Source organism: Eubalaena glacialis, chromosome 3 (assembly GCF_028564815.1).
Source record: "Eubalaena glacialis isolate mEubGla1 chromosome 3, mEubGla1.1.hap2.+ XY, whole genome shotgun sequence".
Lineage (NCBI taxonomy): Eukaryota > Metazoa > Chordata > Mammalia > Artiodactyla > Balaenidae > Eubalaena > Eubalaena glacialis.
In genome coordinates, this window is record NC_083718.1 from 96,997,804 (window position 1) to 97,013,020 (window position 15,217).

Sequence of the window (15,217 nt, forward strand, 5' to 3'; positions counted from 1 at the left end):
CACGGAAATGCTCAGAGAGGTCCCAGCCACTACCCATCCTTGTCTCCCAGCCCCAACCTCTGGAGACCTCTGGGAAGCAAGAAGGTAAGGCTTCTGTTTTACACACAGGGGAGTATCACGTAGATTTACAAATCAAAGTAGACAACTTGGTAGTCTGAGGCAAAACTTCCATTTAATCATCCTTCTGTCCTACAGTCCCCAGTGGACCCCACAAGCAGATGGCTTAAGTCCAGTTACAGCCAGAGCAGCTGGTGTCAAAGACCAGGCCTGTCTGACAAGCCTCCTCGTAGGTACGTCCATCCACGCAGTTGTAGAAGGTGCACTTGCTGGTGGGGCTGGGATAGAGACCGTTGGACTTTCCGGCACAGAATCCACTCTCGCCAGCGCTGCCACTCCCGGGAGCCACAGTGTTGGTGGGGGAGCCCACAGTAGAGGTGGGCACTCTGCAACCTGAGAGAGTAAGAAAAGGGCCCCATAGGTTCAGGGGTGGACTACTTTCCCAGCACGAGTGTTGTGCCTGTAGTGTCACTGGGGGTTCCTCATCTTATCTGAACCAGTGGTTAAATGCTCTGGGCCTGAGTCAGTGATACCCAAGTTCACAGCCCAGCTCTGCCATGAGCTATGTGACCACAAACAAGTCACTAACTTCTCTGAGCCTCAATTTCCTCCCTTAAATGATGGAATACTAGTACTATCTCTTAGAATTATTACGTAAAGCATTTTCCCATGTGCATGCTGTATAAAATAGTAAGTGCTACACAATAATTAGCTTTGTTTTTATTTTATTTTTAAGAGGAAAATAATGTTTATTTATCACCTTTATCACCTAAATGCTTGCCCAAATACTATGTTCCATAACCCCCCAAAATCCTACGAAGTGGAAGAATTTTAAAGATCATTTTATTCATGTCAGCTAAGGTGAGAACTGAGATTCAAAACCAGTTCTACCTTGAGTTCAGAGCTTGTGCTATGCCTACTACACTGTTGTCTTGCTTTTTTAAACCACTTTATTAGGTATGATTGACATACAAAGTGTTTACATACAACTTGATGGGTTTGGAGATAAGTACACATTGTGATTATCACAATCAATGCCGTAAACATACCCATCACCTCCAAAAGTCTCCTCCTGTCCTCTTTATTTATTATTATTTTTTGTGATAAGAACACAAGATCTACCCTTCTAGCAAATTTTTAAGTATACAATATAGTATTGTTAACTACAGGCACTATGTTGTACAGTAGATCTCTAGGATTTATTTATGTTGTAAAACTGAAACTTGCACCCTTTGACTGATACCTCCCTGTTTCTCCCTCCCTAGTTTTTATGTTTAAATAGACTAATTACACCTGTCTCCAAGAGCACCTGTGAGGATAACTTGAAATCTGAACGAACCAGCAGAATTGACATGGTCCAGCAGTCAGCACTGGCTGTCCACATGTCTTCCTGGCCCCTTTTGCTTTCTGCACTTGCCCAGGCCTTTGGGTCTGGGGCAAAACTGTGTGCTGAGACCAATCGTAATTCTGCTCCTCACTTCAGAGAATGCGCAAGCTGGACCCCTTCAGGGTTCTCCTTCTCTCATCCTTTTCCTCACCACCTAACTTTGCCATCCCTCCCTTGCCTTGTCTTCTCTGCTCCACAAAGTTCCTAAAGGCTGGAGCTGGGCAGATGGGAACAGGAACAAGGCATTTGTGGTCCTCTCTCTACCCAGGCTCCGGAATGTTCTCCAGGAGCTCCTTGAACAGCTCTACAAGGAAAGCCCTCAGGAACAGGAATGGGCCTTTCTCTCTCACTCAGGGGCTGTCCCCTAGCAGCCACCTGAGTCTCTCTTTCTGGGTCCCAAATGCCAGTTCCCCGTGGACATGCTAGGACAGGTGAAGATCTGAAGGAGGCTTTCTTTGAGGCCAGACTGGGAGGAGCTCTGGATAGTCTTTTCTTCCTCCTTAATGTCTAGTTTGTTACCTCGTGGCTGGTAGGTGGTGCTTCACTACTTACCGGGAGTGGAGACGCTGAGTGCAGACTTGAGGGCATGCATGAAAGGGTATTTGCCTTGTCCACAGAAAGTGCCCGTGAAGTCATCCAAGCCAATGTTCCAGACCATGGACCCCCAACTTGTTCTTCAGCAGCCACTCACCCTGTGGGAGAGAATCGGGGGCACTGTGGGATGTCCTTGCACAAGCGCAGGGAGTGACTCCAGCAGGATGACGGGGAAGGCCATGATCCAGTCATGGAGAGGAGGGAATGGAAGAGTGGCTTTCCCACAGAGACTTTGAGGGACTCATGGACATATTTGTAGACAAGGAGAGATCTTAGGACTACCGAGTCAGGGAGAATGAGTCTCTCCCCTGCTCTCTGTTATCACCAACCACCTTCTGAGAAGGCTTGTCTGAGTTGGAGCTTGGGCGGGTTGTGATGTCAAAAGAGATACAGGGCCCTTCACCTGGCAAGTGTCTGGGCAGAGAGACAGGGCTCCTGATGGGGAGGTATAGGGTGAAGGGCTTTGGGGCTGGTAAATAGTAACCACACAGATGTGAGCATGTAAAGGCCAGTGGGCAGAAGCCTAATGGCTCCAAGGATCTCTTGCCTCCCGATTTGGGTTCCTCTTGTATGAAGCTACTGTATGCAGGAGAGGAGCAAAGGAGAGGAGGAAACTCTGATCTACACCATGGCCCTCGGGGTGGAAAGAGTGCCTAATTCAGGAAGCACGAATCAGAGCGCTGGATCAGGAGCAGAGCAGAGCAGGGAAAGGGGCCAAAAGGGAGTCTCCAGGAGTGGGCGTGGGGGCCGGGGATGGGAAGACGCAGGAGCTGAGGGAAGGAAGGAACCAGCTGCAACAGCCCGGAAGCAGAGGGGCTGTTCCAACCGCCGAGCTCTGCAGCTGGGCCACCAGCTCCCTTGAGACCTCAGGGTCACCCTGGGTCTTGCCTTACCTCTCTTAGGTGTTTTCTTATAATTCAAATGCACTTGGAGGGCAGGTTCCCTACCTGTCCCAACTGTGCAGAAGGAAGGGTGTGGAGGGCCTTACCTCGAGGGTGAAGCTTTTGGGGTTGATATCCAATCCACTGATTCCCCTTGTAGGCATAGGGCACCTCCTGGGGAGCGTTCCACACCTTGGTGGCTCCTTTCAAGAAGGAGCAGACCTGGGGCAGAAGGACAAATCACGTCTCAGATGCACCTGCCTGTGTTTGGCTCACATCTCCCTCCTCCTTCCCTTTATTTTCTGGAATACACTCCTCTCCCCACCTCTCTTTGCTGGAAATAAGAGCTCATGGTTCCAGTTTCACCCCAGCTCCCCTGCTTTTCCTCTTGTGGGTGACACAGTGGAAAGGGCACTGGCTGGAAAGACGAGACCTGAATCCCAGTCCTGGGTCTGCCAATACCCATCTGTGAGACAAGGGACAGGGCAGCTTCTTTGTGCCTTGTGCCCCAGTTTCCCTTTGAAACGAGTTTTCCTGTTTCTCTTATTTGAAAGAATTTTTGCCACAAAAGAGCCAACAGCCAACAAGGGGGTGATAACACACAATGTTTAGGGGCTGAGATTCTGGTGCTGGACAACTTTAGTTTGAATCTTAGCTCTGCCACTTACAAGTTCTGTGACCTTGAGCAAGTTTCTTAATCCCTCTGTGCCTCTGTGTCTTCTTGTGTAAGAGGGTAAAATCAGCACCTCACTGTTGTGAGGGTTAAATAGGATGATATATAAAAATCACTGAGAACAGAGCCTGGTTATCCATTTGGACTCGGTAAATGTTAACCACTACTAGCATGAAAGATGCACATTTACTCTAAAAGGTTAAAATTTAAGATGTTTTATCAATAGTTCATTCTACCCTTCCCTTCCTACCACATACACTCGGAGCTGGCAACAATGGGGTACACTGTATTAGAAATCAGAGTATATATTCTTTCCCTTTGGAAGTATCTATGATCCTTTAGAACAGAAAGTGAATCTCTCTGCTCCTCCGGCCCTCTGGGACATTACCTCAAAGTAGGCAAGACTCCCAGCCTCCTGAGTGTAGGACCCGGCAGTCCCAGGGCCAGAGGTGGGAGCATCCAGGCCATGGTTGGCAGGGTTAGTGAGAGTGAAGGTACTGGCATAAGCTCCAAAGCCCACCATCAGCTCCTCAGCAGGGGCACCTTGATTCTTCCAGTAGTTCATTGCATAATTCTAGAGGCAAGGTAAGGAACATATTACTGTACTAAAAAGCAGCTGAGGATGTGCCCAGAGGCCTGTGGAATAACCAACATTTTCTACCCAATTTCCTGGCCACTTCAGACATAGCCTGCAGTCCAGACCCTTCCACAGCCCAACCTCACAGAAAGGAAAGGGGTACCCTTCCTTCTGGAACTGGGTGTTAGAGGCAGCCTCAGTCAAGAGGTATAGTACTTAGGTAGCAGGGCCCAGTGTCAACTGGGAACGAAATGTTCCACTATCCTCCTTCCCCTCATACTGGACTTGGCATTTGGGATGGGACTGGAGTTCAGCTATGCATCCTCTTGTTTTCCCAACTTGTGAAATATAGCAGCTCAGGATTGTTTGAGCATGGGGTATGCCCCTGGGAGAATTTCCCATGCCAATTTTTATATCTCTGGTTGCATTCTACACTGAAATCACATCTAGCCAACTTACACACCTACTAATCATTAAGAAGATTTATTATTACAGCTGCCTATGCCATACAAGTTAAGAAGATAAATCTTATGGGATAGGGAGAAAGTGGAAGGAAGGTGAGGAAGATTAGGGGCAAGATAGATCATGAAATGTGCTCCTAGCATCAATGACAATGATAGTTTAATTATTTTTTCAATGTTTGGGATTATCCCAAGCCACTATTCTGCTTCCTTTGGTGTGAAAGATGAATGGGTACAATTAATCATAGGAAAAAGGAAGCAGGCAACATGAACTGGGTTAAAAAAGATCACCATCTTTATCTTATCCATCAAGCTTCCTCAGCCTCCCTTTTGGTCCTTGGCCAGGGATCCCATGACATGCTTTGAAAATATCCATCAGAATTAGCTGTCCCAAATCCTTACTCACCACACTGAAGTATTTGTAGTCTCCCTTGTCATTGGGTCCTGCAAACAGGGTGCTGTCTTCTCCTGTGAAGCCATCCCAGGAGCCCCTGAGGTCATAGGTCATCACGTTGATAAGGTCCATGTACCTTGGGTTGTTGGGGGTAGGATACAAGAGAAGAAAAATGATCCAAAGGAAATCATACTCTCCATCCCACTCCCCCTAAAGCTCCTAGTCCCTACTGAATGTGTTGTTTTTAATTACATCATGAGGGAATACGCTTTATTGTTCTTTATTTCATTCTCTCTCACCTTTATTTGAAAAACTGATATATAGAAGGCACACAATCCATAATCAACATCTGGCTGCACTCAGACCTTCAGGTCTTGTAGAAGTTTGAAACTCAACTAACCTTTTCCAAATAGCTTTTTATCATTGAGAATTTTGGCTGGTTTCCCATGTCTCTCTTTCAGGCTTTGGGGTCATCTTATTCTTTTGGGACAGAGCCCTCTCTCTCCAAGGTACCTGCGCATTGGCTAATCTATGGGGCAAGTCTCAGAGTTACTTAGCTCTGAACTTGGGCTCCTGGGCTTGGGGTTTACTTACTTTGACATCTCGGGGATCTGGTAGGCAGTTTCAATGGTACCTTTGCCAGCTGACACAGCAGCAGAAATCAACAACCTAGGCTTGTTGCTCTGGGTGGCTTCGTGCTCAAAAGCCTCATACACTTCCTGTGAAACAGAGGACACTGGACTCAGGCTGCAAGGACCAATGAACATTTGACGAGGTCATGATTCTTACACAGAAAGCTGAAAAGTGTTCAGCTTAGAGTTCTTTGCTTCAAAAACTGTTGTTGGGGGGCTTCCCTGGTGGCACAGTGGTTGAGAGTCTGCCTGCCAATGCAGGGGACACGGGTTCGAGCCCTGGTCTGGGAAGATCCCACATGCCGCGAAGCAACTGGGCCCGTGAGCCACAACTGAGCCTGCGCGTCTGGAGCCTGTGCTCCGCAACAAGAGAGGCCACGATAGTGAGAGGCCCGCGCATCGCGATGAAGAGCGGCCCCTGCTTGCCGCAACTGGAGAAAGCCCTCGCACAGAAACAAAGACCCAACAGAGCCAAAAATAAGAATAAATTTAAGAAAAAAACAAAAAAAAACTGTTGTTGGTCTCTGGGAACAACAATGAGTTGTCTCCCCAAAACTTGTACTGAGGGAAATTTGGTGACCCTCTAAGAGTCACAAATAATGTCCAGAGCAGAAAAATAAAAAAAAGAAAGCTTATATATGGACAAAAAAAAATGGCTCTTAGCTCTACAGACTATATATGATTAAATCTAACAATTGGAAAAATCAATCATGGAGGAAGAGGAAATAAGAGTAACGACACAATCATTGGTGCTCAATCAAGCTGCCCAGGGGAGAGGACACTCTGGCCCAACAACTTTATGTCTGGCCCTGGAGGCAGGAGTACCCCTTCGCTGGAAGCATCTGCTTCTACTTACCAGAGTGAGGGGCCATTGAACATCTCAGTCTGTAACTAGCTCACCTTGCCCTACATGCTGCCCCCCAAGGAAGGACCTGTTTGAGGACTATTTGACTTCCCATAGCTATGCTTAGAACATGAATGTTTCAGACTCCTTGGCAGATTTCTTACTGTAAATAAATTAACTTTCATGCTCCCCTACACTAGTCTCTATAACTTGGCCCTACAAGTTTTCCCTGAAAGAAAAATCTGATCTTAACTAAAGAAATCAGGCTTTGAGCCAGAAGAGCTGAGATTCACACCCTCAGGTGTATTTAGCCTCTCTCAGAACCCCTCATCATATAGAGGTCTTCTCCCCAGTCCATTGTGGACCAGATCCTATGTTCTTTGGACACAGGGAAGGTGAGTCACCTTCAACAGGACAGTGAAGAGCTGCTTGGTGTCAGCTGGGCTGCCACGGTTGCCAGGATACTCCCAATCAATGTCTAGCCCATGGAAGTTGTACTTCCTCAGAAACCATATGGCTGACTGGATGAAGGTCTGGAGGTTCTCAGCAGTGGCCACCATGTTGGAGAATCTGGAGTCAGCAAGTCATTATGATCTTAGTGGCAGTGATGGGCTTCAACATGGACTCTCTCAAGGGCAGGATTCTATTATGCGGCACTTGGGGCCGGGGTAGGGGTGGGGTGAGGGGACACAGGAGGAAACAATAGTGGCCTAAGCTCCTGGGTCCTCTGTCTTGTCACTTAGCCTCCTATTTGTCCAGATGCATAGTCAGTTATTCAGACATTCATTTGACATTTGGTAGTGCTGGGATATAGTTGTGAATACAATAGAGTTTCTGCCCTGGAGGAGCTCCTATAGAGGAAGGTATAGATAAGTAGACAGGCAGTTAAAATACAGCCTGGTAAGAGCTGTGATAAAGGAAGGGCAGACTTCAAAGAGAGCTCTGACCAGAAGGTTATAGGATATCTAAACTGATACCTGAAGCCAGAGGCCACCCACTTCAGAGAATTCAGAGCCCTTGGAGTTTGGAAGAGACTGAGTAATCTGGGAGCGATTCCTCTGTGAATGCAAAGTCTTAGCCCTGGGTTCCAAAGTTCCAGCCCCCAACAGATAGCAGGGTTTTCAGTTCCCTGTTGCTGGAGATAGAAAGATCCCAATGTAAATAAAATTCCACAGGCAAGGAGATGTCATCTGCTGGTCAGTCTCTCCACCCTCATATCCCACACCTGAGCAGCGCCAGGCCTGCCCCATTACCAGTCTCTGATCTCACACTGGGAGCACAGCTCTCTGTAGGAGCAAAGTACTGTCGTACTCTGGGTACCTCCAGGACACAGTATAAATGCTCATTGAACAGGTTCCTGTTCCTGGCCTTGCCAGTGGGCTGGTGGATCCTGGTTCAACAGGAAGCTTCAGGGGAAGACAAGGCAGGGCGTCCTAGGGAGGATGGAAGAACATAAAAGTAGTCCCTTAGCACAGATGGTAGAGGGGCTGGAGCTGCCAGGATACACTAGGCCAGAAAGCTGAAAGTCTGAGACTCTTAAAGGAAGGAACAAGGAATAGAGGCAGTAGAAGTGTCTACCATTTACTGAGTGCCTACCAAATGCCAGGTACTTTACATGCATTGCTTCTGTCACCCTTACAATCCAAATAGGCAGGAACTATTCATCTCATTTTGACCTTTAAGTGATATTCAGAGAGCTTAAGCAATTTGTTCCAGATGACCCAGCTACTAAGCTTGGCAGAGCCAGGATTTAAACCTAACTCCTCTATTCCATGGTGTCTCCCAGCAGGCACCCAGGTCCTGTGAGCTTGATCTTAAAACCTACCCACTGGATTCCCAACTGGACCAAAGTGTCAATTAACCTATCTGATAAACTGATCTGGCATTCCTGAGTTCTGCCACTTACTAGTTCTGTGGGCTAGGGAAAGCTTTTAACCTCTCTACAGTGCAGTTTCCTCAAGCTTAAAATATCTTTTAAACTTTAACATGCCTATTTCCTAGTGTTTGTTGTGAGGGTTACATAAATAATAAATGAAAAGCACCTAGCATAATGTCTGGCTCACCCAATTCATTGGTAGTCACCCAATAAATGTGCTAAGTGTTTAATTGGCACAAGAACCATCTCAGGTTAAATTGGCAGCTAGCCCATGGGTTGGTGTGGGTCTGTACTGCAACACGGCAACCTCCAGGGGACTGTATTCACAATGAGTCCCTTGTGGATGGCACCTCATGGGACACATAGCATTCAAGGCGAAGGACCTGCTGAGAAAATAATCCAGACAAGTGACAGCAACCTGCCTCTCCTAGGGAGAATGATGCCAATAGCTCTGCCAATGAGGCATGAGAGTGATTGCAAACAGGACTCAAAGACTAGGCATTCTGGTGTTGGTGTCTCTAAGGCCTTCTGAAAGACCCATGTGAAAACCTCCAACCCAGCCCAGAGCCCAAGCCCAGAACTCACTAGTGTTTGAGGCCATTGATGCTGGCATAGAGGGTCTCATCATTCCACTCAATGGTTGTGATCTGGTTGTTGGTCATGCCAGTGAAAGCAAAGATGATGTGTGTGCAGAGACAACGTTCCACATTCTCAGGCATGTAGTGGGCAATCCCAGGACAGTACTGGCTTCAATTGGTGAAGTAACAGACAATTTGGGTTGCTGTGCCTGGAATGGCAGGGAAATAAGAGGTGGCCCCTGCCCTGACTAATATCCCTTGTCCCCAGGGCACCCTGGTACTCCCCATCCTCACATGGGGCACTTACCCAGCTGCAGCAGGAGGGCCAGCCCTAAAGAAGAAAAGAGATCTTGGTCAGAGGGTAGCAGGGTCATTCTTTCCCTGGCTGACCTGGGACAGCACTTGGCAGTAAATGGAGAAGGAGAGCTGGGGCTGGGTACCCCCTCTGCTCTATAAATCCTTTTCCAACATGGACCCCTGCATGATGACTTCAGGGAAAGTAGCTAATGTAGGCATTCGGTGACCTACCTAGAAGCTCAGATGATAGTGAGCAGTTCAGGAACGAGGAACACTTGTTGTTATTCGTTCAACAAACTCATATTAAGTACTGGGTTCTGAAGACAAAAAGAAAAACTAGACAAGCTCCCTGCCCTCAGAGAACTCTGAGCCTGGTGGGGAAGTCAAACCTGTAAGCACAACCAAACCTCAGCTCAATGCAATGAGACAAGTGATAAAATTGAGATATGCACAGGATATTATAGAAAACAAGTCAGGGAAGACTTCCCAAGAGAGGTGACATTTGGACTGGGCTCTCTGTTCTCCCTCTAGGCTCCTTTGGGATTTGTGCTTTCTTATCCCTATCACAGCACGTTTCACCCTGAAAGCACTAATCATTTATTGGTCTGCCCACTAGAATATGAACTCCCTGAGGGCAGGGACTGTGCTTACACCGCTGAATCCCCACTACCCAGCCCAGTGCCTGGCACATGGTCAACTCTCTATCCATATGTGTTGAAGGAACAGACCCTAAAGATAAACCAAAGTGGTGGAGAAGGGATGAGGAGGCACCAGAGGTAGAGAAGGGGAAGGCAGGCAAAGGGCCCCCTCCGGTAGCCGTTCCCTTCACACTGAGGATTAGAACTCACTTTTCCAGAACCAGTTTCACTCCTCAACTGAAATTATGCTCCTAAATTTTATTTCCATCCAAGCGACCCAGTTGTGCCCAGGATGCGCTGTGCTATCTGACTCAGTGACCATTCTCGTTGGACTCCTACCCACAGTTGCGGCGTCATCTCTAGGGATGAGTTAGCACTGGAAGAACTGCATTAGCTCTTTAAGGTCTTGTCTGGCTCTCTCCCTGGAACCCTCACACCTATCCCCAAAGTACACGTTCAGAAAAACCTCTGCCTCATCCAGCTTTCTGCTAATTGTTCCTGTTAGTTGATTAATCCTTGGTCAAGTGTATGCACTGAGGTCCCGCTCTGTGGCTGGCAGTGAGGAAGCATCACAGAACATCAGAACTAGAATGGCTAGCCCAAGTCTTCCATCACCCTACACGGGGAAATGGCCTTGTCCTGCTTCACCAGAGTTATCCATTTTCTTTCCTATCTGAAGCCCTTGGGTGATTAGCGGGCCCTTCCTTCCTCTTTCTCTCCCTCTCTTCCTTCCTTCCTTCCCCACTATGTTATGAACCCAAGGAATCCGCAAGAGAGAAAGGGGACAAGGAAGCCTTGGAGCATAGAGAGTGAGGGTGGAGGTAGAATAAATGGAGGAGAAAAAGCAGATACTCTGAGAGCTCAACTGGGCCGCCTGGGACAGACTCACCGGCAAGAATCAGCAATTTCCCCTTTTTGATGGGAAGTGCTCATTGTGAGTTCCAGGGCTGAATGGGCACTCGATAGCTTTTTATAGGGAGCACTGGAGGTCTTCCCACCCCGCACCTGGCTCCCTTCAGCAAGCAAGGCTCCCTTCCTCTGACCCAGGAATAAAGGGGTAGCAGGGGACACGTGGCTCCCATTTATCCTCCGAACCTTATCTGTGTTTTCCTTCTTAGGTAATCAACCCCAAGACACAATGGAGACTCGGTAAGAACAGCCTTAAAAGGTTATTGACTGAAAGTACGTTTAGGAAAATGGTATATCTGGCACAGGTATAAGGCTGGCCTAGGGTTCAAAGTCATTACAGGTCACAGTAGGCACTACATGTCCAAAGAGACCATCTGGACTCTAGGGGAGGAGTATGGACAGGGAAAGTGAGGCTGCCATTTGACCAGGATTTATCCCTGGCCAGACAATGGTAGGTAGCCCTGCCCAGCCTCCAACTCCTTGATTCCATTGTAGCAATAGATGTCAGGTAATGGCTACCAGTTTGTGAGGTTTCACCAAGTTTGGAGTGAGAAAGCATCACTTTTCAAACTTGCTTCTGTTTAAATGAAGGTTGCCCGGTTTACAGAGGATGGAGGAAATTCACGGGGCACAGACATTTATAGTTAGGCTTTGATTCAGATGGGAGAAGCAGCAAGGCCTGGGACAAGGGCCCAGGGAGCCATAAAAATCAGAGCAAAGACAGCAGCAAAAGTGTCCGTGGATCGAGGCACTGAGAATCACAATGTTTTAGGACCTGCCTCCCTCCCTCCACTCCACTCCCAGGCTAACTGCCCAGACAGAAGGGGATGCACCTACAGGAAGCCCATTATGAGGCCACATCACAGATGTCCAGACCGCGTCTCAGGGTCACTCAGCCCCAGAAGGCAATGAGAGGAGCAAAGGTGTGGTTTTACCTCTAGCATTGACACCAGCCCCAGGACACCCACTGAGTCTGACTAAAATCCCACTTGGGACGGGTGGCACTGCTGGCGGCACTCCAGGCAACACCTGCTGCTTAGAGACCTGCTAGGTGAGTGTTCAAGGTTTTCTGAAAGGTGCTGATCAGACCCTTGGGAACTTCGAATCCAGACCCATTTAAGGGCAATCTGGGTTCACAGAGAATACAGGAATGGCTCCTACAGACTTCAATATAAGTAGGACGAGCTGCTGGTACTCCCATGGCTGTTATCTACAGTCTCCCCTGATCCTTCCCAGGCCTTTGACTCAGTTGGCCTCTAGTCATTGACTGCCAAGCACTTGAGGCATTAACTAACTGGAATTGGCCCGGTCTTGAAAATAGTAATAACAGCTAACATTCATTCAGCACATGCAATGTGCGAGGTGATTAAGTCATTTAATCCTCAAATTAACCCTTTGAGGCATATTATTGTCATCCCTTTTACAGACTGGGGAAACTGAGAGTTAAGGGAAATTAACTAAACTGCCTAAGGTCACACTGAGAATAAGTAGAGCTGAGACCCAAGCAGAGACAGCCTGCCTCTGGGACCTGGGTTCTCTTGCTCCACCATCCCTCACCCACACCACCCCATACAACCCGCACCTACGGCTCCTCTTTGGCAGAGGACTCCTAGCCTTAAAAAGTCTCCTGAAAGGAGTTGTCGGGGGGGGGGGGGGGGGGCGGGGGCGGGGGGGGGTGCGGGGAGAAGAGGTTGATCAGGGTTCCTCTCCAATCTCAGCTAAACAAAAGGCCCTAATCTCCTTAATCTGCTCCTGGATATTTGCAAAGCAAAGGGTTCTCTCCTCACAGCAGGTGTGAGAAAGGAATCCATAGAGTTCAGGGCTTGGAGCCCAAGACATAGACTTTTGATGGACTCTTAGGCTCCATGCGAGGCCAAGGTTACTGTGTTGGACAGCTGTCCATGATAATCAAAGTAACAACAGACACAAATAATGTTTTTGATGTGTCACGTACTAGCCTAAATTCTTTGCAAATATTACCTTACTTACCCCTCATATCTCCAGCAGCAGGCACGCTTATTATCCCCATTTTACAGAGAAGACTGGAGCACAGAGAAGGTAAGTAACTTGGCCAAAGTCACACAGTAAGTTAGTGACAAAGCCAGGATGTGAATCCACACAGTCTGACTCCTGACTGTGCTCTTAATCATTTCACTCTTCTGCTTCTCAAGAATGCAACAACCTGAGGAAGCAAAGGACTGAGCCAGAGTTAGAAAACCAGAGAGGTGCCCCAAACAACGTATACCTTATAGTAAGAAGATCTGATCTCTGGGGCAGCATTTAGGGGGCCTTGAGCACAAAGTTCCCCCTAGTCTCCAGCAGCGTTTGCCACCCCTGTTTTTTCGTATGTACATCTGATGTTTTCTCAACCATAAAGGAATAAATCCCCTAGTACTCCCACTCTCACTCACCTTCGGATCATGTAGCCACCTCTAAGCCCCTTCATCTGCAGAAATTCTGGTGCTGAGGCAGGAGATAGATGGGCTCCAGGCTAGGCATTTACAACTAGCCTCCTGTTTACATTTCTTGAGGAAGGAGGCAGGTGGGCTCTAGACTAGATATTTACAACCAGCCTCCTGTTTGCCCTTCGAGATGGAAATAACAACAGGAACAGGGTAAATAGCTGGACTTTGCCTCCTGTGGACACTTTAAGATAACAGTTATGGCAGGGACAGAGAGGAGCTAAACCCTGCTTGAGTAAAAGATCAAGAGGTCACATATTTCCCATCCTTGGGGCAAGGGAGATACTGCATATGCACGGGAAGTCTCCTTGTTGGTCAAAAAGGAGGGGGCACCACCCCAGAATAGGTGATGCCAAGGCCCCCCATAGGCCTCTGGGCTGGAACCCATCTTGGAAAAAGTCGCGCACACCCATTGGGGAGGGTCCTAGGACAGGTCAGGTGTGGAAAAATAAACCAGGTAATTGGCCAAAGGTAAACAACGGCCTGGAAGAACTGCCCTATATAAATGACTTAACCGCCTCTCCACTGCACTCCTCATTAGGGAGGACGCCCACACCCTTTCTCTCCTGGTGTGTATCTTTGCCCTGCTTCTTTCTTAACTAAACAGTTTCTCTGTGGGCTCTCCCACTTGTTGTACTGTGTCTCTAATAATAAACTTTGTACCTGTTTTTACAGTTTTTGCCTCCTTGAGAAATACATTTTTCAGTGGGAGCAAGGGCCAGGGGAATTTTGCTTCTAGCCTCTAGCCCCTGGTGGTCTAGTGGCTAGGATTCCTTGTTTTCATCCAGGTTACCCAGCTTCAATTCCTGGTCAGGGAACTAAGATCTCGCTTCAAGCCACCGTTCACTGCTGTCTCTCCGAGATCAGTGCTGCCACCACTTAGATATATGATCTTACATTCCCTGAGCCCCAGTCAGCTCATCTGCAAATTGGGCTTAAATGCCTCCTTCATAAGCCATGAGGATTAAATATGCAAATGAAAGTGTTGTTCAAAGTTTAGGATAAGGGACTTCCCTGTCGGTCCAGTAGTTAAGACTCTGCGCTTCCACTGCAGGGAACACTGGTTCAATCCCTGGTTGGGGAAATAAGATCCCTTATGCCGCACAGCCAAAAAAAAAGAAAAAAAAGAAAGTTTAGGATAAAAATCATTTTTCAATAAGGAAAGGATTGGAAGAGTAGTGGGAGAATGAGGGGAAACACAGTTTATCCTGAAATTAGGGTGTCTGAACTCAGAAACAGCCTTAGACTTCAAGCAGCCTTACTCCCTGCTTCGGGCACCATGCTTTAGAGGAAGAATTGCAAACTTTTCCATAAAGGGCCAGATAGTAATACTTTAGGCTTCGTAGGCCATACTGAACCTGTTGCAACTTCTTGACCCTGCCACTGTAGAGAGAAAGCAGCCATAGACAATATGTAAACAAAAATGGGTACAGCTGTGTTCCCATAAAATCTGATTTACAAAAATAAGCAGTGTGTTAGATTTGACCCATCGGCCGCAGTTTGCTACCCCCTGCTTTTGATGGCTCCACTCTGGTCCTCTTCCAGCTGCACCCCTCACCATGAGGTGAGAAGACTGCAGGGCTAAGGGCACATCCACCTGAAGCCCACATCCCTGCTCTTTTAAACCCTAAGCCAGATACCCAGGACTCCTGCCCAAATAGCCCAAACAGCCTGTGCCCACTTTCAGGGCCTGCACAGCCCTTTTTCCTGGTCCCATGATCCTGAGTGTGAACCACAATGCTAGTGTGAACACACCTGCTAGAGGATGTGTGTGTGTGTGTGTGTGTGTGTGTGTGTGTGTGTATGTGTTGGGGTGGGGTGGGGTGTAGACGAACCTTGGATGCAAAGTGTGTATGTGAGGTCCTTGCTCTGTGGGACAGGGATGGAGATGGGAAGAGAAGGGTGTTGCACATGGGCTGGGAACCAAGAGCACAAGCTGCTGCGTGCTGGTGCAGAA

General features: G+C 47.9%; 1 pseudogene; it reads right to left on the reverse strand.

Moving 5' to 3' along the window:
* Window positions 1-223: 223 nt before the first annotated feature.
* LOC133087105 (acidic mammalian chitinase-like) lies at window positions 224-12,827 on the reverse strand (annotated as a pseudogene).
* Between the last annotated feature and the right edge of the window lie 2,390 nt (window positions 12,828-15,217).